General features: G+C 44.8%; 1 protein-coding gene across 3 annotated transcripts in view; it reads right to left on the reverse strand.

The window, feature by feature from the left end:
- Positions 1–2010: 2010 nt before the first annotated feature.
- Positions 2011–23370, reverse strand: part of STK35 (serine/threonine kinase 35) — a 48880-nt gene continuing 27520 nt past the window's right edge. For 2 of the 3 annotated variants that reach the window (XM_069243294.1, XM_069243293.1), the window contains exon 3: positions 2011–6150. The gene's annotated coding sequence lies outside the window, so the exon portion shown is untranslated. Of the gene's footprint in view, positions 6151–11983; positions 12045–23370 lie in introns of those variants that run through there. The other variant, XM_069243295.1, reaches the window with a different exon arrangement.

The raw sequence follows: 23370 nt of genomic DNA on the forward strand, positions 1-23370 counted from the left end.
TTTTATGACACGGATTCACGATGGGAGGAGGGCCTGTAAATAATCTGTTGAAAGGTTAAGTGTCAACCAGGAACATTGTTACTTCTAATGGATAGATCCTCCTGGAACTTCCTCACCTTGAGGATAAGTCCCAAAGCAAAACCATTCAGGAAGAAGGAGTAGTGCCACCTAATCAAATAAGCCATGCTGCACAACCCAGGGAAAGTAACAGCCAGTAATTACTGGCCAGGCCAAGGAATTCACAAAAGGGCAACAATTCAAATACCACTGCAAATAAAGAATGGTCTGGGAAGATATAAATACTGAAAACCTTTTAGAAAAGGTGTCACATACAGTGATCTAAACAATGATGGCTGATCCAGGAGACACGAAAACAGATAGGGAAGCCAGGCAGCCCATGACACTACCAACAGCCAGCTCCCCGAGACAAATGCACGACATCAGAAGTGCCCCGATTTAAAGGGATTCAAAGCAGGCACTACTGTACAATTTTTTTTAGCAGCTCATGCACGGACTGCATAGTAAGTTTTCTGGCAGTCATGGCATCTAGAACTTAGTCAGGTAAGAAAAAAGGATTCTTGCTGGCACTGCATGTGTAGCTGCATCACTTCAGGCAGACTGTAGCAAGAATCATGCTACCATGTTCACTTTGCACAGAAGAAAAGGCATCCCATTAGCGAGTGCCAACAGATAGGTGTACCAGATTCCCCTTGCCCCCACCAAGAGTTTAGATCAGCTGTGCCAGATCGTCCAACAAGACTTTTGCCCGAAGCAGACTCGCTAAAAACATACAACAGGACCTGGGACCAGCACAGCCTGAAGGTATTCAGCACGGAGCCATTCAAAGCCAAGTGGGTGGCACAAAATTAAGAACACTTCTGAGCTGTAGGTAAGATCTACAGATGGAGTCAAATGTGGAGAAGACTGCCTGTCACTTCATGGTGTAGTTCTCACTTGTGATCCTCTAATGAAGTGATAGCTTCAACTTCTGAATGGATGCTCTATCTGCCACATGGGCTGCCATCTTGCCTGTTGGTGTGAATGGTGGTGCTGGATACTGAAGGAAGAAATACCTTCATGGCAAGGTGAACCACCCTCAGAACTAGCACATTTATTTGAAGATGCTGCTCTGACATGGCGCTGGACACACAAGCCCAGTGACAACAGTTTGCTTGTGGAATGACTGACACACCCTCCCCCCTGCTACCAGCAGTTAGTCATCGAATTATATGCAAGCCAAGATAAAGGCCAGCACTGGAGTAAAGAGAAAGACTGAGTTATCTTTTGGGTGCCTGCCATAATCCTCAAGCATATGGAGGTGTGGTTTTAAGAGACATCAAGGACTGGAGAGGCCAGAGTTGCCACACATTACATTGGGGTTAGTGACCCAGAGCATACTTGAGTCAACTTAATGATGAAAAATCTGGCCTGGTTTAAGACCTCAACCAGCATCAGGTCGGCACACTGAGCAGGAAATTCAGACTATCTTCAGCAGCTTTTGGGAAAACATTCTAACCAGACTTTGAAGATTCAGTGTGGACAATGGACCACAATAACTTTGCACTCTGCTCCTCTACCACCTGCAGATGAATACAGGGACACAAGTCTCGTTTTGACCTTGAAACCTTGAGGATACATTTGATCTCGTCACTGTCCAATCCGATGAAAATGGTAGGTGAAGCACCAAGTATGTGCCTCAGCCTACACTCATGAATATCAGTGAGCAGTTTGGTACTTATTAAACATCAATGAGATGTCTGGCAGATGAGCCTTAGTGGGAACTACATGGCAGCCCCGGAAAGCAACTGGTGGGGAAAAGCTTTTCCAGGCAGTCTGAGAATTTTCGGGAAGATTAATCCATACTTTGTTTTTAATGTGTTTATCTGCCAATTTGGTGGCTGGTTATCAATTAATAGATTAAAGGTAGATGCCATTTGACCCAACAGCCTCTCAGCCCGTCCATAATAAAACAAAGCAAACAAAAATCAAACAAGCTATTTGTGGATTGAATATGGCTTTTAAACCAATTTTATTATACACACAAACTTTTTAATTTACAGTGTCCCGGCCATTCATACACATCAGGGTATCCACAGTGTTCAAGGAACTTAAATATAATGACTCGGAGAAAACTCCATTAACCAAGTACAAAAAAATAGCTCTATAAAGTTGTTCACACAAAGGTCCTATTACCAGCTTCTGTGCAAAAACGTGGAAAACAAATACAGGGGAATTGAGAGTTTGAAAGGTTTTCCCTTGCAGGGCTTCAGTTGTTCCCTTCTCATATTAAATTTAAATTATTCTGCTGCTCCACATGAACTCAATCTAAGTTACGGGGATGTGGGAAAAGACATTCTTTAGTAGATTGTAGGTGCTTTTTACATAAAAAAAAAAAAAAAAAAAAGTCTTGCACTCATGTGCTGATGTTTTTCATTAGATGTAATGCAAGCACCCTTGTGACAAGAATGTAGCACAGGAGCTAAATGATTGACCTGAGCATTTGTTAAGGTGCACTGACAGGCGTAAACATACTGAAGCACTTCTTCCATGGTTTTGGGTTGACATGGGTGATAAGTCAGCATCTCTACCAAATGGCACATGCTGAATTCTATGCCTGATGGGTCAGAAAAGAAGCATCAGTGTTTATGGAGTGCAACACTGCCCCTATACTGCAAGCTGTTCATAACGGTCTTCTCAGACACCTCTAGGTCACTTTTACAAAAGTTCCAAATGTCACAAGAGGTATGCAATAGTACCAGGTTCATGCATCAAAGGCCTCAGTTTGCACAAAACATTTTCCAGAGAAGCCTCTGGATATAACTGACCACTGTCTAAGAGTAGTACTGGTCACTTGACAGGTGTAGCAGACCAAACAAAGGAGCACAGTCCGGAGGGGGGGGCACATGTGCAGAAAAGGAATCTCAGAAGTGACAAGTCTATCAAAACGCATTTGTAATGCAAGGTTACTGTAAACCTTGGAGAACACAGGATGGCTAAAGCAGCCAGAAACCAACCCACCTGGTGGTGCCAAAGCCTACTACCCACTACACCAGATCACTCAGTTCGAAGGAGCAGTTAACTCAGCAGCAGCCTGGCTGATTGATTCCATCTTCTACCAGTCCTTTTTATTATATTTATTTAAAAACCAAATCGCTCCAGCAGATTCTGTCTGGGCACAGTTGCCAATACAAATCAATGAGTGAAAGAAAACGAATTGCTGCTTAACCAAGGGCTCAAAAAGTATACATGAAGGGTGCGGGGGGTAAAAAGGAAAACTAAACGGCAATCGTGAGATGCAGAACGCATAGATCTTGGCCTGTAGATAGTGAAATACATACTTGGAACAAAACTGATCCTGTTCAACAAGCCCAGAAGAGTGCCGGAATCAAAATATTTACAATTCGTAACAGGTTGGCACTTCTGAATGTACTGGTACGGCCAACAGGACAAAAAGACAAGTCCACTGTATCCACAGATGTGTTGATAAACCTTCATGTCCATAAAATGACACCAGAGCCAGGCAAAAATATATAAATACAAAAATTAAAGTACAAGAATGTGGTACATCGGCAACAATTTCAAAACTACTACTTTTATGGGATTGTGAAAATATTTAACATGGCATGAACTAACGTATTCTCACAATGCAGCAGAGAAACCTATGGCTGCAGCGAAGTCCTGCAAGTGGACTTCGGGGCACAGAATGCCCACCACGATGCCAACAAGTTTGCAGCACAGGGGTAAGCCACTGGTCCCTCCATAGGCACAGAATCTCAAAACACCATTAGATATTTGATTGCAATTAATGTAATAACAAGAAAAGCTAGGACTTTAGTGTCAACTACTGTCTTACAACTTTCCCAAGTCTTGCACAACAACAATCACTGAAACCCTTGAGACAGCAGCACAGCCAAGAACATATGTAAACCAGATCCAGAAAGTGTCAGTGCTGAGGGGTGAGATAATTTGCTAAGGCATCTAACACTAGACTGGTACAGTACCATCTGAAAAGCAGTTGTGAAGTGAAACAGGGACCACTAGCGTCAGGTTCTAGGATACTGCAAGGTTGAACGCTGGTGGTTAAAGCAGATTAATAGGAGGAGATGTGTGCTGGAACAGGAAGGAGGGCTCACAGAAGGCACATAGATTGGAGGTAGAGCAGGTGCAAGAACCCTCCCCAAGAAATAAACTTGGGCAGTTTGGTTTATATATATTTAAAAAAAAAACAAAACACAAATGCATTGGAAATCAAAGTATGTGTGGAGGAAGTTAAAGAGCCATCTTTAAAAAAATGATCACAGTACTACAAGGATGTTTATGGTGATGCTCTAATGTGGAAGCGACCTCAAGCCAAAGCTTCCTTTCTACTTAGCCAAGGTGCTGTCCAGATGGCACACAGCACCACCTCTTGCAATTGCAGAACTGAAAGATTAAGGCATGTGCCAGACTCCGAAACCAGCTTTGTTTCATGAGACCATACTATATTTTTCCGCTTTAAGGCACTGCGGCTTTTACACAAACATTAGGACAAGACCAGGTAGGGCTTTTCCCTCTGGCCACAGCAGCAAAGGCAATCTCAAAATAGTGAGCAGGTATAGGACTAACCACACCAGTTTCCATAGGGCAGCACTAATCCAACCTGGTTTCCTCAATAGACATTAATGTCTGAAAGGTAAACAGCCACTTTGAAAGCAGTTATAAACGTAATGGGGGACTTGCTAGAGAAGAACATGCATGCCCCAGAATTTCCCAAACCTTATGGGCACCACCATGGCAGACATTACAATACACCAAAGACACCTTCATCAACCCAAGACCATAGGGGTACAGCAAAAGTGTTGGGAAAACAATAAGATGGGAAACAGAGGAACATGCTAGTAGTCGTCCTGTGTTTTTTGTCCCAACCAGCCTCCAACTAGATATGCTTACACAGGGAATATGCAAGCAGAGGGGTTTGATCTACAGGCGAATCAAGCAGAACAGATTGGTATATAAGCAAACAAACACTGAGGCTTTATCAGACAAAGAGGGCACGGCAGTAAGATTAACAGGCATAAGATGTCTGTGTGGCATAAGGTGAAGGTAATGTGACACTACATGTACAAAAGCTATCCCCTTTAGCTTCAAGAACAGACCAGTTGGCAGTAATTGCCACTGGTCTAGCCATGCGGGCGAGTGATAGATTAACTTTAAACAATGAACAGTCGGAGGGACCTGCACCCCATGTACACGAGTAGCTAAACTCATGGATCGTTGACATTAGATCAAATTAAAATGACAGCCCAAAGTCTTTAGGATGCAAAAACCATGGCAGCATGACCGGCATAGTGACTTTCTCCAAGAATCAGGTGACATGACTTCCTCTACCCACCTCACACCAAGAGCAGCCAAGGCAGTTATACCTAGACTGTGCAAAAGCAGGGTGAAAATGGAGACTCGGGTAATTTTACTACTTGGATGCTCACATACACCTTGTAAAGTGCTAGCAAGATCCCACTGAAGCAGACAGACGTGAAAACAAACTAAGTGCAACCAGTAATGCACAAGGAAGAAAACAACTCATTACTGGCCTATGGCATAGCCTGTGTAACATTAATACCAGGCCAAGGAGCAACAAGTAATGTAGCCTCTTCCCTTCTACACAATAAGGTCTACAAATACAGGCATGCTAGGTCACTACATTCTGCCTTTAGCGACTGGGAAGAGATGGACTAACATAAGAGCAGCAGCACAAATGAGGCTGCATTTATGGACTTTATGAATTTGAGGATTTGGGTAAAGGGAGGCATTTGGCAAAGGTAATTTCCACTTGCAGAGGAAGGGAGCGATTCATACTTTACATCACAAGGATAGTCTTGAACGAGATGAACAAATTCTACCCATTAAGTACCATTAGTTATATTTAGAAAGTACAGTGTGGGTAAGGTAGCAACCCCAAACACATCCTGTTTTTTTTACCCCACCTCTTCGACCCCCCACTCCAGATTAATCATTGCATAGCATCATAACGGCTGAAGAGGTTCTCAAAAACAAAAAGGGATAAAAAATAATAAGGTCTTCAGATGTTAGCAATGTAGACAATTTGCTCCCAGTCTCCGGCAGCCTGCCACTTCCTGCATGATGAAGATAGTACAACCTGGTCCTCCAAACCTGGAAAATGAACATGAAATGTGTTAACACATTGCAGAGTCAAAAAAAATTGCAAATTCCTAAAATGCAGCATCATAGAAGGAAGTGACATGCACTCGCACAGATTGCACTCACACAGATCACGTTTTAAAAACAGAAACGCATGGGGATGTAACCAGGAACAATGAGTTGCAACCCAAGACAACTGCACAGACAAAGCTGTGCCAAATCAATATAGTGGATTTAGAGTGCACAAAAGTGCAACTGTCATCTGCTGAAAAGGAGGCCAGGGGGTTACCATAATGAGAGTATGGTATACTGCAGGTTGAGGTTCAAATAAAATTTTAAATCAGGGCTTATAAAGCGCAACTACTCACCCATAAGAGTCTTAAGGCGTTAAGGGGGTTTGTCCTCTGAGCTTCAGTTGAAGAGCCAGATTTTAAGGTCCTTCCTTCCTTGATGTAGCGATAGTGACTGCGTGAGGTGTAGCAAGAGGGTGTTTGCGCTCTTTGCTGTGAGATAGGCAAAGGATCTTCCACCAGCAGAGGCCTTCCGTGGTGGGGTGGGGGCGGGGTAGTAGGTGATGTGGTGGGCCTCGGTCGTAGAGGGCCTTGTAAGAGTGGACGTGGAGCATTAAGTTAACTATTTTCTCGATAGAAAGCCAGTGGAGGTCTCTGAGGTGATTGGAGATAGGTTTGCGGTGGGGAACGTCCAGGATGCGTCTGCGTTTTAGATGTGCTGTAGTTTCTTCACATTCTTCTAGGTGGTACCAGCGTAGAGGGCATTGCCATAGTCTAGTCTCCTGGTAACCATGGCATGGGTTACGGTTTTGTGGCAGTCCTTTGGGATCCATTTGTAGATCTTCCAGAGAAGTCAAAGTGGGTGAAAGCAGGGGGATCGGACAGAGTTGCTTTGGCAGGTTATGGTGAGCGATGTATCCAGGATGAAACCGAGGTTGCGTGCGTGGTTTGTTGGGGTGCTAAAGGCCACCAGTAGTCATCCCAGGATGAGCCTCTCGGTCTTGTCAGATTTGAGCTGTCCATCTAGGCGGCGACTGCTTCCATCCCGTTACGGAAATTCTTCTTGGTAGTTGTGGGGTTTTCAGTCAGTGAGACGATCAGCTGGGTATAGTCGGCATAGGAGACAATGTTCAGCCCGTGGCCCTTGACGATGGATGAGAGCGGGTCCAGGTAGATTTTGGAAAGTGTGGGGCTCAGGGAGGAGCCCTGAAGAACTCTGCAGCTGATCTCCATAGGTTGACAGGTAAGGCAGGAGTCTGACTGTTCTGCCAGACAGGAAGGAGCATTTCCATTGTAGGGCCTTTCCGCGGATGCAAGCTGCGTGGAGCCTGGAGCAGTGGGTGAGGTGTGAGACTGAAAAGCAGTCGATCGGGCCAGTAGGATGAGGGCTGCTGTATGGTTGATGAGTGAGCGACTGACATCTGTGGTGTCAAGGAGAGCAGCCTCTGTGCTGTGATTGCTCCTGAAGCCTGATTGGGAGGTGTCCAGGATGTTGTTCTCAATGTGCTTATGGAGCAGAGCGTAGATGGTCTTTTTGATAACCTTGGCTGGGAAAGGCAGCAGAGATGGGGCAGTAGTTCTTGAGGTGGGGGGGGGGGGGGGGGGGGGGGGGGAAGTGTGAGGAGCTGATGGAGGGGTGTTGGCAGTGGGTTTCTTCAGGAGCAGGCAGATCTCCGCGTACTTCCAGTCCTCTGGGAAGGTCGATGTCTATGGAGTAAAGGGTGAGTGTGAGGCAACAAACTACTCAGGGAAACCCTGGACAGGAACTCGCAATATCACTTTAAGTCTCTCATTCAGTAAGTGAGCACCAACCTACAACTAATATTTGCAAAGGAGTTTAGGAAGTGCATGTTGCCGTATGACAGGCCTCGGCCACAGGACCATCCCTGGACAATGCAAAGATGAAGACTTTGCCATAATGGAATGGGCCACATCAACTCATCAGGTTTCTTCTTGGCAAGTAGCACAACATCTTAATGCAAAAAATTATCCAACTGGATAAGATTCTCTTTGGACCAACATGACTGTTGTTTGCTTTATACCCCACAAGAGCTGGCAACCAGACCAGATATCTTGGTATAGCAAAATAAAAATGGCCCCCCCTTCTGAGGTCCAGCTGAAGTCTCTCCTCTTAAGAGGGAACTTTAAGGGTGAGGGCTCTGGAGTCCGTAAGAGTGATTGATTGCCCAGACTGAGAAGGGCCACCACCTCGGAAAGTAAGGCTGCTTTAGTTCAGAGTACCGGCTTGTCTGAAAAGAAACTTGTACGGTGCCACAACTTCAGTACCCACATCTCACTGACAACTCGCTGACTTAACAGAAGCAAGACCGTTTTAAAAGTTGGTCTTAACTGAAGGGGCTTAAAAGACACTCATCAAAAAGGACAAGTTTCAATTCCAATGCAAGTTAGCAAATTGAAAAGGTGGAAATAAATTTGTAATTCCCTATAGCAGTGGTTCCTAACCCGCAGTCCGGGAACCCCGCGGGCGGGACCGCAAACTCTCCTTAGAGGGTCGTAGACTGCTTAGAAAATTAAACATTAACAGATTAATATAGGGTACATAAATAAAGTGTCTAAATGCACAACTGAAAATTTTAGCACATACTGGAAATGTCAAGGAACTTGAAACAGGAGGCTAAAAATTAAGTTGGTATCCTCCGATTGATTCGTGGGAGCAATGCAGGTGCATCAAACATAATATTGTATGGGCGATGTGTGGCTTTAATTAAATTTAGAAAAGTTCCAAAATTCATATTATTTTATTTACATTTGTTTGCAAACTAAATTAAATGTGTTATAATTTGTGTATGTGTTTGGTGAATGTTTCTGTATGTTTTTGTGCATTCCTTTGCAGTTCAAATTATCAACAATTTTTAGGCGGAGGTGGGTCCCCAGAATCCAATAATGATACAGTGCGAGTCCTGGGGTTCCTGTAATGATAAAGGGGAGGTTCACAGAAGTCAAGAGGTTGGGATCCACTGCCCTACAGAAATTAAAATCATAATCATAATTCAAAAGGGATGGTGGGGACCTGGAAGGCAGAGAAATGCCTACAAGACCACATGGTATCCGGACAGTGCACACCGTTGTTTGGCCAGTGTGCAATGAAGGATCTGTAGGAGAGTCTGCATGGAATCCATTCTTGTTCTCAGCACACCAAGCAACAAATCATTGCAACCTTCAGGAATAGTATTGTTTTGGTAGCAGGCTACAAGCTCCCCTGACTAGTGGCAGCTGGAACGGCTTCAGGTGTCTGAGAACTTCAGATATTAACCACAACCACCCTCCAACCCCGCGAACCACACACACACACACACACACTACCCCATCTCCCTGAACTATTGGTTTTTATGTTAAGGGATGCACAGACAAGGCCAGCATGCATCCTGCAATTTGAAATCAAAGTGCAGGGGTTGAAGTGGTCTTTTCCCATGCAGCCGTTACTGGGTATAATACAGCCCCGATAAAGAGTAGCAAGCCCTCAGAGGACGTAGTGGAAGGCTGTAGAACCTTCATCAAGAATTTGGACACTGCTTCTATACAAGACCAGAGGCGCTCAAGAACATTTTGCGCTTTGCAAACCGACACGTGAAAAGAGGCCACCACAGTGGGAGCTGGTTCTGAGAGACCGCATTGGTTTCAGTTGTACCTAACCCTCTTTCGTTCTACAGAACCAAATAGTCTGTTGTGACATTAAGGAAAAGCAGCAAACTAGTTACCTCACTGTGATGTAGTCCCTGTCATTAACAGCAGTTGGAGTGGGTCCAATAGAAAAGCCAAAATAAGAAACAAAGATTTCATGCATAATACTCTAACACTACTGTCGGCAAGCTGGTTTATCTCTAAACTGTTGATCCTCTACCAGTTGAGCTTCCTTTTGTAGCATAGCCCTGTATTCATTCTATCTATCTATCTATCTATCTCTTTTATACAGGGACTGCTGCAAAGGAGGTGGTTGGTTTTTGGAGCTGACAGTTGTTTGACAGCACCAGACTGTCAAATATTGGAGGTAGCACGGCAACTGTCACAGCGTAAGAACTATTCAGCACTGGAGAGGACCCGCAAGCCAGAACCTGAACAGAGCCTCAAGTGCCATGGGGCCCAAAGGCAGTCTGGAGAAGAACCAAAGCAAGCCTGAATATTTTAACCATGGCGTTTAAAAGCAAGGCTACACTGGCCTCCAGCTCCAGAAACTCTTGGGGGCATCAGGCAGTGCTAGGAAAGGCATCAAAGATTCTGGTAGCACAATGAAGCACAGGACCACGTGCTGGCAGCTGCCAGGACAAGTGATCTCCACCAACTCTGCCTCAAAGGAAGACTCCACAAGATGTGTAGACTGCTGCAGGGCTTACCCTTTTAACAGTGACTGCCATGCAGGGTAAGTCACCACGCCTTCTGGGTTTTAGGTTTAGGTCTCTTTTCCTTCAAGGATTTTGAAGGATAGGACCTGGATGGAAAACTAGATATTTTCCTCGACAGATGATGGTCACAGGTGCAACCCATGACAGTTTGGCCATAGGATTCATGCTAAGACAGACAACTCAACACAATTCAAGTTATGACTTAACCACAAGAACTACAAACAGATGTTTCAAAGGCGGTCATATGCCCCTGAAGAATTTGAAGATTTTTCTGAGCAAAACCAACGAGTGAGTTCTGGACCACATCTAAGGGTCCCGGGGGAAAAACAGCTCTGAAATCAGTGCACTGGAGTGGGCACCTTATGGCTCAACACCACTGTGGTGTTTCACCCACAAAGCCCCTTAAAAACAAGAACGCTACATCAAAAAGTGTCCAGATCCAGTCTAGTGCCTGGGGATAATCAAGCAGAGGAGAATTTGCATGTAGAAGTATCCATAAGAAAGTGGGAATAAAGCACTGTAGAATTTACTTAGTACTTCCTACCAATGACAAGCCACTGAAGCAAGGATCTTTCAATCTATTTCTGGACTCCAGAGGGGGGGGGGGGGGGGGGGGGGGTGCAACTATAAAATCCCTCCAACTTCACCCTCCGTTTCAGCCACATGCTCCACCAGACAAAAAGCTTCAGCTGCATGATGGGAGACAACTGAAATGCGGTAATGGGAGCCTCTAGAAAGCTCCCACCTACCATCTAAAAAGTTAGAAACGTGGGTATACCTTGGCAAAACACTTGTTCGCCTTATCAAAACACAGGTATTTGACCTCTCCCGCTAAACTATCTACTGCAGTATCATCCACAATGGTCAGTGCAAGAAACTCAATACAGACTAAAGAAACACTGTACCTAAACAGAAGCAAACATTACCACATTAAAATACCTAAAAGCCCTCCCGTGGAAGCCTGAATCAAATTGAAGGTCTTTTTCACTGTAAGGCAAACTAGTGCAAATACCCCATCCTGAAGAAGTCTTTAATCAGTCTGCCCAGCAGATTTACAAATGATCACTCAAGACTGATAGATCAGAGTGTACAGGACAACCAGGGGTGTGGAATTTAATAAAATATCTACTTGTCCATGGGACAGGTTGCGTCTTAAATCTACCTGTCCTGTGGAAAAAAAATCTACTTGTCACTTTGCTGCCATAATTTGTCACTGCACTACATGGTACCAATCTCATTATGTAAGAGCTCTGATAATAGCATCTCTGATTATGCTAGGGCTACTACTGTAGTAGGGCTTGAATAATTTCAATCCCTACAATAGAAATTTCCTTATTTTGCTACCTTTCCGCAGATCCATGTACCACAGCTTGAAGAAGCAGCAAGCAATAGTTCTAGGAGTGGAATGTCTCGAAGTCTGCAAACCTAGTAACTTGCATGTTTTAAGGATTTTCACCAGCTCTTCTCAACTCTTTTCCCATAATGAGAAAGGTTGGGAATTTACTCCTGACAATGGCAGAAGTAGAAGTTCTTCCTGGGTTGGGAGAAAAAAAAAAAAAAATGGTTGGAGGGAAAGTAAACTTGTAAACGCTTAATAGATTCACATGAGCAAAATTTATACATGCATATTTGCTCATACTAAAATTCAGTTCACAGATATTTTCTAGGAGTACAATTTCCTGGCCTACTTCTGTAAGTTCTTGTGAATTCACGAAAGCCACTAATTCAAAGATACACCATGGGTGCACTTCTGTGACTTCTTTAAGAATTGGGTCCATAAGTAGGCCGGGCATTAGCAGACATTTTGTTTGTATTAAACTTCTATTTCTCTCTCTATCAGCTGGGTTTACTGTGAGTGAGTGACTGCATTCTGCTCTTCCACAGGAAGCATATTGGCACACAAAATAGTTTTGTTCTGTGCCAGGAACTACTGTGGTAATCAGTGGCATAACAAAACCGGAGGGGGGGGGGGCGCCTACAAAGAAAATAGATGGCCCCTCCAGACTCACTCATGGCAGCTGCTGTGGGGGGGCCCCTGGGAGGAGGAGGGCTGCAGGACCTTGTTACCCCACTGGTGGCACCGTTTGGTTTGAGATCAAAAACTCTCACTTTTTGCAATAGGGAGGTCCTGGCAGCTCTCAACAATAAAGTGTTACAAAAGCAATGTCAAAACAAGACATGCAATGAGGAAACTGAAAAACTCAACAACAAAAATAATAAATAATAATATAAAAAAAAAGTCAGATCAGTTGGCTTTGCCAGTGCTTGTTTATTTTCATGCTTCCCATAATCTTGTTGAAAATGCTTACTGATTTTCCATTAGGAATATTTTTGGGAAACGCTAGCATGCATCAACACTTTTTTTTTTTTAAATACATCTTAACTTATTGCGTTTATAAAAGCTTTATAACATGTAATTACTAAAGTAGTCCCCAACGAAATGCTCAGACCCCCACTCCCCGTCGTGCACTTAGTACAGCAAAAAAAAAAAAAAAAAAAAAAAAAAAAAAAAGATCTGGTTACGACAGTTCTCTGTAGCCAGGAGGCGATTCGCAGTTCCATGGCATTTTATGTGGTAGTTGTGGTTATCTGCTCGGGATCAGAGTCTGTAGCAGAAGTGTCATTCTCTGAAGTGGGAGCATCCATGGTCTTTAGGTTTTCCATCATCGAATCCCATTGTGTGGCATTGTCTCTGGGTCTTGTCCCTGTAGTGCTTCTTTCAATGGCACCGTACCCTCTGTTTCAGCCCATTTCTCCAGTGCACCCTGCCATCTATTCACTTGTGGGCCACCCGGGTCTTTCCAATGCAAGGTTCTCTCTCTTTGCAAGAATCAGTGCCAAGTCAGTGAACCTGTTGGATATTTTATGAGCCGAAGGGCGAGGGAAGTCCCCCAATATTGCTACTACTGGAGTTGGTGAGAGTGATCTTCCAATGGAGGTGGAGATCTTCCTGAATACTTCTGTCCAGTACGGATTGATTTGCAGGCATTTCCATCACATGTGCATTAGGTCTGCTGCTAGTTCAGAGCATTGGGGGCAGCAGGAGTTGTTCGTGTTAGAGTTTGGTTATCATTTGTGGGGTGGGGGGGGGGGGGGGGGGTGGTTAAATAGGCTCTATGATAAATATATAAGTATCAGTTTGAACCTTGCGTTTCTAGACAGAGTAAACATGGGAGGTGATTCTAGCCCATTGGGTGTCTTCTAGTATGGTATCTAGGTCTGTCTGCTATTTGGATTGGAGTTTATTCAGTGGAAGGCAAGTGCTGTTCTGTATGGATTTGTATATTCCTGAGATCACCCCCTTCAGGTCGCCTATTGAGCAGAGGAGGTTACAGCCTCCATGAGTAGGTGGTTCACATGATGTTGTGTCCCATAATTTTTGAATAGTTCTAATTAAAGCATTGTGAGTGAGGAACAAGCCAGGCGGGAGGGCGAATCGATCTTGTAGTTCTACATAAGAGCAAAGTTTTCCGTTAAATAAGTCTCCCAGTTTTGTGATGTTATATGCAATTAATCTGTTAGTGTGCGTAGTGATGTGGCCTCCTGAAAGGTAATTTAAGGATACCAGGGGAAGTAAGGGGGTCTGTGTGGGTGCGTTTTAAGTACTGTTCCCAGCAGTGTCTCGTCGCTTCCCATTCTAACGGTAGCTGTTGTTTTGATTTTCTGGGGTTCACTAAAATATTGAGGATTTTCTCTAGTGGGCAATTTAGTGGTATCTGCAATTCCTTTGCAACTGGGGGTTTATTAATTAATTTTGCCAACCATTGTAGTTGCCCCGCTCAATAGTAGATTTCTAGGTCTGGGGCGGCTAGGCCTCCTGTGGTGGGTCTTTGGAGAGTGTGGAGTGCGATTCTGTGCCTACTTGAACCCCAAATAAAAAACTTGCAGCTAAAGATTCTATATTTTTTTAATACTGTTTTCGGGATTAGGAGTGGGATAGTGGAGAAGTAATATAGTAGCCTGGGTAGTACTATCATTTTGAGTAAGGCTATTCTCCCAAAGACCGTTAGGGGCAGAAGTGCATACTAGCCTTGATTCCCCTGATTGCTCCATGTAGATTCCCCTCCAGCAAGTCTTCTACCTTGTAGTAGATGTTGACTCCTAGATATTTAAATGTATTCGGGGACCAGGGTAGACCTCTAGTGTCTGAGGGCTTCGGAGTGCCTTTGATCCGTGGGAAAATGGAGGATTTTCTCCAACTGATTCGGTGTTCTGAGGCCATCCAAAAGTTTTCTAACATATCTATTGCCCCTGGTAGATCTGCTTCTAGGTGCTTGAGAAATAGTAGCATGTCGTCTGCGTAAAGGGCGATATAGTGTGTCCAGCTATTAATTGGGATACCCTCAAAGCACTTTTTGGATCTTGCTGTTTGAGCAAGAGGCTCTACTGCTATAGCAAACAGAAGAGGAGATAACGGGCAACCTTGTCTGGTCCCTCATCCCACTGAGAAAGGGTCGGAAATAGTGTTGCCTGTGCGCACTCTTGCTGTGGGATTGGTGTATAGTAGCTTTGTCCAGCGAGTGAAACCTTCTCCTAGTCCAAGTTTTAACATGACCTGTTCTAGGTAGTCCCACCTCAGGCTATCAAAGGCTTTTTCTATGTCTATCGAGATTATTGCTGCTTGAGGCATGGAGTGGAGTACTGAGACCAGGGGTCTAATATTTTGCGCTGTGCTGCGCTGTGGGATAAATCCAGACTGGTCTTGATGGATCCGTGAGGTCATGAAAGTTAAGAGTCTATTGGCCAAGACCCGGCGTAATATTTTATAGTCTAGGTTTAACATAGAAAGTGGGCAGTAAGAACAGACATCTGTGGGTGGTTTTTCTGGCTTTAGTAGGGAGATCATTATGGCCTCGTTGGTTGACTGGGGTAAACTGTTATTATGCCATGCTTCTGTGTACAATGTGCAGAGTTTTGGAGCTAGTATGTCCTGGTAAAGTAGATAAAACTCCATTGGGAGTCCATCTGCCCCCGGGACTTTACCCCTTGCCATGCCCTGTATTGCTGTTTTGATTTATGCGATTGTTATAGGAGCAGCCAGGGAGGAGCTTTCTTCGGTCCTAATTTAGGGAGGGCAAGAGCTTCGGACTCCATAATCCGGGTGTTATTGATGGTCAGTAGGGGGTACATTCAAAGTTTAGTATTCATAGAAACAAGTATTTATTTCCCTTTGACCGAGTACTCTACCACCTGGGTATTTCTCAATTTCGACTAGGATTGTTTGTTGTTTAGAGGGCTTAGCTAGCCATGCCAAAAGGGGTGCCTGCTTTGTCCCCTTCGGCATGTTGCCTGCTTAAGTACTGTTTATAGTCAAAGCATGATAGCTTAGTGTTCTCTTCGGTTATTTTAGTTTTTGTTTCGTTCAGAAGGGGGGGGGGGGGGGGGTCAACTCAGGGTATGTGGGGTGCCTACGCTCAATGTCTAAGGGAGTCCGAGCCTTTTTAGTTCGGGTTCAATTGATTTTCGAACTCAGATACTCTCACCAATACAGTTGCCCCTGGTTACTATTTTTAAGGTTTCCCATTCGAGTGACCTAGAGGATGCTGTTCCTGTGTTTTGCTTAAAATATTCCTCAATATTTTTATGTAGGAGGTGTTTGAATGCTTCATCTCCAAATGCCTCTGCCCCAAGACGCCAAGTAGGGATCAGTGGTCTCTCTATTCCACACCAGTGAAACCAACAGGGGATTATGGTCCGATATGGTGCGGCCCAGGTATTCGGCTGATACCACAGTGGTTTGTAGTTCTGGGGATATTAGTAATGTGTCTAGTCTGACGTGTAGGTCATGTACTATCGAGTAGTAAGAATAGTTTCTGCAGGGAGGGTTAAGTTGTCTCCAGCAGTCTCCTAATTGCCAGTGTTGTTGCCATTCTGTGAATGCTTTGGCTGTTTTTAGAGTTTGCAATTGCAATAGGGGTGGGTGCGACCTATCCATGTTGATATCAGCTATGCAATTAAAGTCCCCACCAATTACTTTCGGGCCCGCAAGGGTCGGACCTATTTGCCGGGATAATTTGTCAAAGAATTTCCTTTGATCTAGATTCGGGGCAGATAGGCCGCCAATGGTTATTTCCCTTCCATTTAGTCTCCCAGTGACCACAACATACCTCCCATCTTTATCTATGGTTGTGTGCAGTGCCTGGAATGGTACTCCAGGGCAGACCCACATTAGTACTCCCCTTGCGAACACTGAGTAATTAGTGGCAAACGTTTGGCCTCTCGATCTTTTCTTAAGTGCTGTAACCTCCTGCTCGAGTAGATGAGTTTCTTTCAGTAGAGCTATGTGTACCCCCCTGAGGTAGTTATATACTTTATACCGCTTGGACATATTATTTAGACCCCTGAGGTTCCAGGTTATCATTTTATATTTTGAGGCCATAGTCTGTGATATTCTGGTTGTTGGCTGCTGGGAAGGGAAAACCATTAGTGTGTTCTGCTATTGTGTTTACCTGTTGAGGATCTAGATCGAGACTGGTCTATCGCTTTTAGGACTAGTGCACGAATTTCCCCCTAAAACTATGTGAACTAACATAATTCCCCAACTCCCACACCCCAGGACCGGTAACCAGAACTCTCCCAGTCCAAACCGTTAACATTCCTAATTTAAAGTCCTATAGGTGGGTGGCGTGTCATAGGCCGAGAGCTCGCGCTCCGAGCTGTTCCCGGGGCTCGGCTGCATTGTAACTGAGTCCCTCTAAGATCTACTTATGGTGCAATTTTGTCAGCTGATTGGAAGAGATCTTCACTAGTTATACAGTCAGCGACACTTAAGTTCGCATACGTACTCGCTGACAGTTCGGTCTGCACACGAAAGGATCAGATAATTTCTTCCGAGGTTCCTGGCGTTATTTTAGGCAAGCTAGTGGTAGTGTCCCACGAGGATATAGAAGAGCCCCCGCAACATGAGTCGGGGTCCGAGATACTGCCAGAGGTCCGAGATTGAGGGCAGACCCCCCCCAGTTTAGAGCTGCATCCACAGCGTCTCGCATCTCCTGAAGGGATTGGTGTCTTGGGTGGGGGCTGCCTCCGTGACCCGTTTGGAAGATCTGCTGCGTTTCCTACCTGGTTTGCAGGGGGTTCTGGGAGGGGGGGGGCTATGTTGGCTAAGTTCAGGGTTTCCAACCATTCCCCCACTAGTTGAGGCGATAAGACGTGCGTTTTGCCATCATATTCTATTCTGAGCTTGGCGGGGAAGAGCATATCTTACTCCGTTTTCGCGCAGTGTGCGTTTAGATTTGTTGAGAGGCCCTTTGTGCCTGGGTTTCTTTGGTGAAGTCTGGGAAAATCATGGCCCGCTGATTGTTACACATAGTTTCGCCAAGTTGACGTGATTGTGAAAGTATATAGTCTCTATCTTGGTAATGCAACAACTTCGCTACGATTGGTCGTGGTCTAGCTCCCAGAGGTGGCATCCTGTTGGGTACCCTACGTGCTCTTTCTATCGCGAAAAAAGCCGAGAGGCCTTCCGTGGCTACTGTGATCCTGATCCAATTTTCCAGAAAGGATTCAATGTTGTCTGCTGAGGATTCTGAACCCTCTGGTACCCCGACCAGTCTGATGTTGCTCCTGCGTGCTCGATTTTCAGCGTCCTCTGCTCTGGTTTCCAAGGCTTTAATTCGGGTGGTAAGATCTGCCGGTTCTGTAGTTGCTGATTGCTGTGTTAGAATCACTGTTGAGATTTTTCGTTCGTTCCAACTCTCTCCTTTATTTTACGGTGGTCATCCCGCAGGAAATAAGAGGTCCGTTGATAGGTTGTCAATTTTTTGCTCAAGTGCTTCAGGGGATTCTTTAATGGCTAGAAGGACTGTCTAGTGTTGTTTCTCAATGTGTCAAATTGTCCATGGAGGCTGGTTTAGCGGGTTGATTAGGGGGTTTCGCGATTGCGGACACCATTTGGTTCCGATCTTCTCGTTTAGGTTTCCCCATGTTTACGTTGTGTGATTAGGTGGAAGAATGATTTGTCCGATATGTTGGGGGGGGGGGGATTGGTGTTTTCCACCCAGAGAGCCTTTAGTACCCCCTGGGTTCTTTCCTCTTCTCCCAGGTGCGGGTAAGTGGGTGGGGGGAACCCAGTTTGCAGCCCCAAAGCTCCGCGCTAAGCGTGCTGCTTCATCGGCTGCCGGCCACACCCCCCATGCATCAACACATTTTACTAAATGATGCTTCAAAGAAATAGCACCTAAAAGTTCATAGTAGTGAATCGTTCTTTTTCCTACTGTATTTTATTCTGAACATTTTATTTGAAAGCAAAGCATCACACAACTTCCAAGTTTCTGCAAACATTTGCATCTAATCAGAGAGCATTCTAGGATCATTATACTTAGCCTCATATTGTTAAACTTTTCAAAGTTGTGGGTACACTTTTTTTTTTTTTTAAACTGTAACCACTCTCAGTAGTGAAACGTGACCTTAAAATGTGTATTCGCGGCACTCATCCTAATAATGAAGGCTTTTCATTGATGAACCATATATACAAGTTCGAACATCATTAACTTATGGACACATTTTACTTCAACTGCAGACAGTTCCATTCTCTGAAAACTGGCAGCCAAAGGGTTTGTGCTGCAGGGGGTTGGGCCTACTTGTCACAAGGACAAAATTAACAAAAAAACGTGTTGCCCTTGACCCCAAACAATATGTCTGGGGCGTTGGGAGATAGGAATTCCACATCCCTGACAACCAAAGCAGATTTCAGATCTCAATGTTGGGTTGAGTGTTGGTCACTACTGATTCAGAAAATGCCTGAAGACAACTCTTTAACCTATGAATTACATTTAAAAGCCGGCCTGTAGAATGAGTGGCTATTTCTTATTAACTGGATTCCAACCTCTTGTTATTCTTCAAACTGTACTGTCAGTCTTCAACATTTTTTGTTAGCCACTCTGAAGTAACTGAAGGTAAAAACACTACATTCTATAAAGCTCAAGTGAAGGTATACACAACAATGTGGAACTCTACTAAGGAGTGCTAGAGAACCAATATCCCTAAAGGCACTATTAACAAGAGTATATGCAAACTACCCAAAAACCAGAGACAGCTCCCCAGGGGGAACTGTTTAATAAGTGGTGTCCTGGATGGGGTTCTACCCTATAGGCAGATACTTCTGCCCCTAACATCCCCTCTCCACCCCCAAACATACATACCCGAAACCGCTGCAGACACTTTAACCGCTGTACAAATAAACATGAGTACGGTACATCCGGCAGCACAACAGAACAGATCTAGGTAGTAAGTAGACAACAGGTCCACCAAGAGCAAACAGCAATATTTTCATCAGAAGTTGTTACTTCGTTATTAGTCTGTAATCTATAATCCTATGGGAAGAATGCGATTAGTTTTATTCAAATCAGGTGCAGCACAGGGAGACAGAAGGAGTAGCGCACAGTGGACAAACTAAGGGTCCTGATGCAATCCCCCACAGGCCAGGTTGGGGGGGGGGGGGGGGGAAGACACTTAACCCTTCAAACTCATCACAATGTCTGGGTGACCTGGACCAACTGGTGAAGCTCAAAGCAGAAAATAAACAAGATCAAGTACATAATGTCTGGAGAAATAAATAGCGTAATGCAGTAGTGTTGGTATAGCAGCAACTGAGTGAAACATTTGGGAGTACACTTCCACCTCTTAAACCCAACGTTCTTTTGATGGAAGCTTTTAGGACACGAGGTAGGATTCAGAAATCAGATTTTTAATTTAAAAAGCACTTTAGTTATTTTACTTCTGGAGTACTTCAGAATGCATAAATATTTTAGTCCATGCATTTTTTTTCCTTACTTCTGCTTGCCCACACACGTTAGAGACTGCATAGCCACCCAGAAGAACCGATGAAATGAGATTCAAAGAACAGGAAAAACATTTTAATCCCATTGAAGTCCTTTTATAAATAGGCTTGTAATCAGTTAAAACGTGCACTCTGCAGCTTACACTGGGTAAGCTGAACACCAGCTCTGAGACAATGAGCTGTGCCGGACAGTGGCCTGCGGTCATTAGAGAGCTGCTATGTATGCCTGGCTACCATAACTGGCCATTCTACGTGTTCAATGAAGAGGAACATGTATAGACGTGAATATAATAATCAACATTAACTGGAACTAATTGCCTTTGACTAAATGAATCCCTACCCTCAAAGTGTAAAGAAACTAAGTTGCATAAAACTTGGATATTTTTGTGGGTGAATGTTTACTTTTACAAGCGATTCTGCAAATTAATGGCATGTATTATATGCCCTGAGAAATACTCAACTTGCAGAGGATAAAATGATTCCTAGAGACTAAACTACTCTAGCTTCAGTGATCTTTGCAAGGGGCCTGGCACCATTTGCAGACGACCTTCCATATTTTTCCCACCACAATAACCCCTCCCATGCCCCAGACGAGCTGGTCTCGTCCAAGCACACGGTTGCAGTGTGCCTGGGACGAGACCAGTTTGTCCTGCACCAGGCTCACAGGGGACGCACTAGCGCTCCCCCCCGCCCCCTACCCACACCCCTCCTTCAGGGATGAAAGGGAAATTGCTTCCACTTTCGACCCGGACCCCCCCAGTGACGTCTAATGACATCGCGCAAGTCGCATGCTGACCTCAGGTCACATCAGATCGCGCTGGAAGCTTGCTTCCAGCATGATCCAGGAAGAGAAATGCTTTTGCATTTCTCTTCCGCCCGGGAGATGGGGCGGGAGAGACAAGAAAGGAAAGACATTTCCTTTCCCGTGAGAGACATTTCTGCTGCCCGATCACGATGTGATTGGGCAGCAGAAATGTCCACTAGACACCAGGGATTTTTTTTATTTATATTTCAATAAGGGGAGCGGCTCCTTGGGCAAGGGCTGCTCCCCAGGGGGGCCAAGTTATTAGGCCTTGCGATCTGCCCCCAGCGGGGACAGAAACCACTAGACACCAGGGATTATTTATTTTATTCATACTTGCGCATACGGGGAGCAGCCCCTTGGGCAAGGGCCACTCCCCGGGGGGAGGGGGTGGGGGGGGAAATGATTGTTAGGCTATTTCTCCCCCCCCCCCCCCGGGGAAAGAAAACCACTAGACACCAGGGATAATTTGCTTTTTTTTTTTTATGTGTGGGGAGCGACTCCTTAGACAAGGGTCGCTCCAGACGGCCAAATTAGAGAGATATAGATATAGATATAGAGAGAGAGAGGGATATAGATATATAGAGAGAGAGAGAGAGAGGGGGAGAGAGAGAGAGAGAGAGAGAGAGAGAGAGAGAGAGAGAGAGAGCTCTCTATCTACATCTATCTATTTATTTTTAATTTACTTTATATTTTTATGCATGGGGAGCGACCCCTTAGACAAGGGTCGCTCCCCTGGGGGGCAAATTTTATTTAGGCCCCCACAGAACTGAAGGGGCTAACAGTCTTTCAGCTCTCCTCCACACACTAAAACATCTTACCCCATGGCAAGCAAGAGGACATTTGATTATTTTTGGTTGTTTTACATTTGGGCTATGAGAGCTTGATAGCTCAAAATCGTCCCACTTGGAATGGTGAGGGCTGCACTTTTATTTTACTTTGGGACGCGGCCATTTAGAAAAATCCACAAGACCTAGACACATCTGAAAACTCAACATCTGGTTGATTCCAGGGTGGTGTGCTTCACATGCACCCTCACCATTTCCTTACCCACAATGCCCAGCAGACCTACAACTTTGCTGGAAAGCATAGATTTTTCCCAAAAATTTGTGATAGAACCTTCCAGAATCTGCAGGAATCCACACAAAATTCCTACCAACCAGTATGGTCTCATATATACTGATAAAAATTCCGCTGCACTTGTCAGCCTAAAAATGTTTTTTTTTTTTTCCCCCCTCCCCTTCAAACTGCCCTTTTGCACCCACTTTGGTTCCCCCTCAATTTCGACAAGTTTTTGGCTCTTCCCTGTCACAAGCACTTGGCCCACCTACACAAGTGAGGTATCATTTTTACTGGGATACTGAGGGGAACGTTGGGTAGATGGAAATTTGTCCCAGTGTGGTGATCCCACACAAATGTGGGGGAAAAAAATGATTTAAGCTAAATTTGAGGTTTGCTGAGGATTCTGGGTAAGGAATAATGGGGGATCCACACAAGTCACACCTCCCTGGACTCCCTTGGGTGTCTAGTTTTCAGAAATGTCTGGGTTTGGTAGGTTTCCCTAGATGGCTGCTGAGCCCAGGACCAAAAATGCAGGTGCCCCCCGCAAAAACAGGTAGTTTTGTATTTGATCATTTTGATGTGTCCAGATAGTGTTTTTGGGCATTTCCTGTTGTGAGCACAAGGCCTACCCATGTGAGGTACAATTTTTCTCGGGCAACCTGATGGAACATAGAATAGCAAAACAGGTTATTGCCCCCTTGTCTTTCTCTACATTTTTTCCTTCCAAATGTAAGACATTGTATAAAAAAAGACATCTATTTGAGAAATGTTCTGTAATTCACATGCTAGTATGGGCACCCCAGAATTCAGAGATGTGCAAATAACCACTACTCCTCAACACATTATCTTGTGCTCATTTTGGTAATACAAAGGTTTTCTTGATACCTATTTTTCACTCTTTATATATTTCAGCAAATGAATTGCTGTACACCGGGTATAGAATGAAAACCCACTGCAAGGGGGCGTGGTCTGGTTGTCGAAGAAAATGGCCGCCTGAGAAAAGATCTCCGCGCGCCGGGCAGGTCAAGCTGGCAAACAGAGGGTCTTCCCCCTGCGATCCTGACCCCCTAGTGTGGCCTCCCGGCTGGCAGAGGGAGGGGGCCTCCGGAGGGGCAAAGTTGTGGGACCAGAGCCACGGCAGACACGTACGGAGATGCGAGAGCAAATGCGGCCTCCGAGCTTCCGCGGAGCCGCGGACTAAGGTGCAGTGCCACA

This window comes from Pleurodeles waltl, chromosome 7 (genome assembly GCF_031143425.1).
Source record: "Pleurodeles waltl isolate 20211129_DDA chromosome 7, aPleWal1.hap1.20221129, whole genome shotgun sequence".
In the NCBI taxonomy this organism is placed as follows: domain Eukaryota; kingdom Metazoa; phylum Chordata; class Amphibia; order Caudata; family Salamandridae; genus Pleurodeles; species Pleurodeles waltl.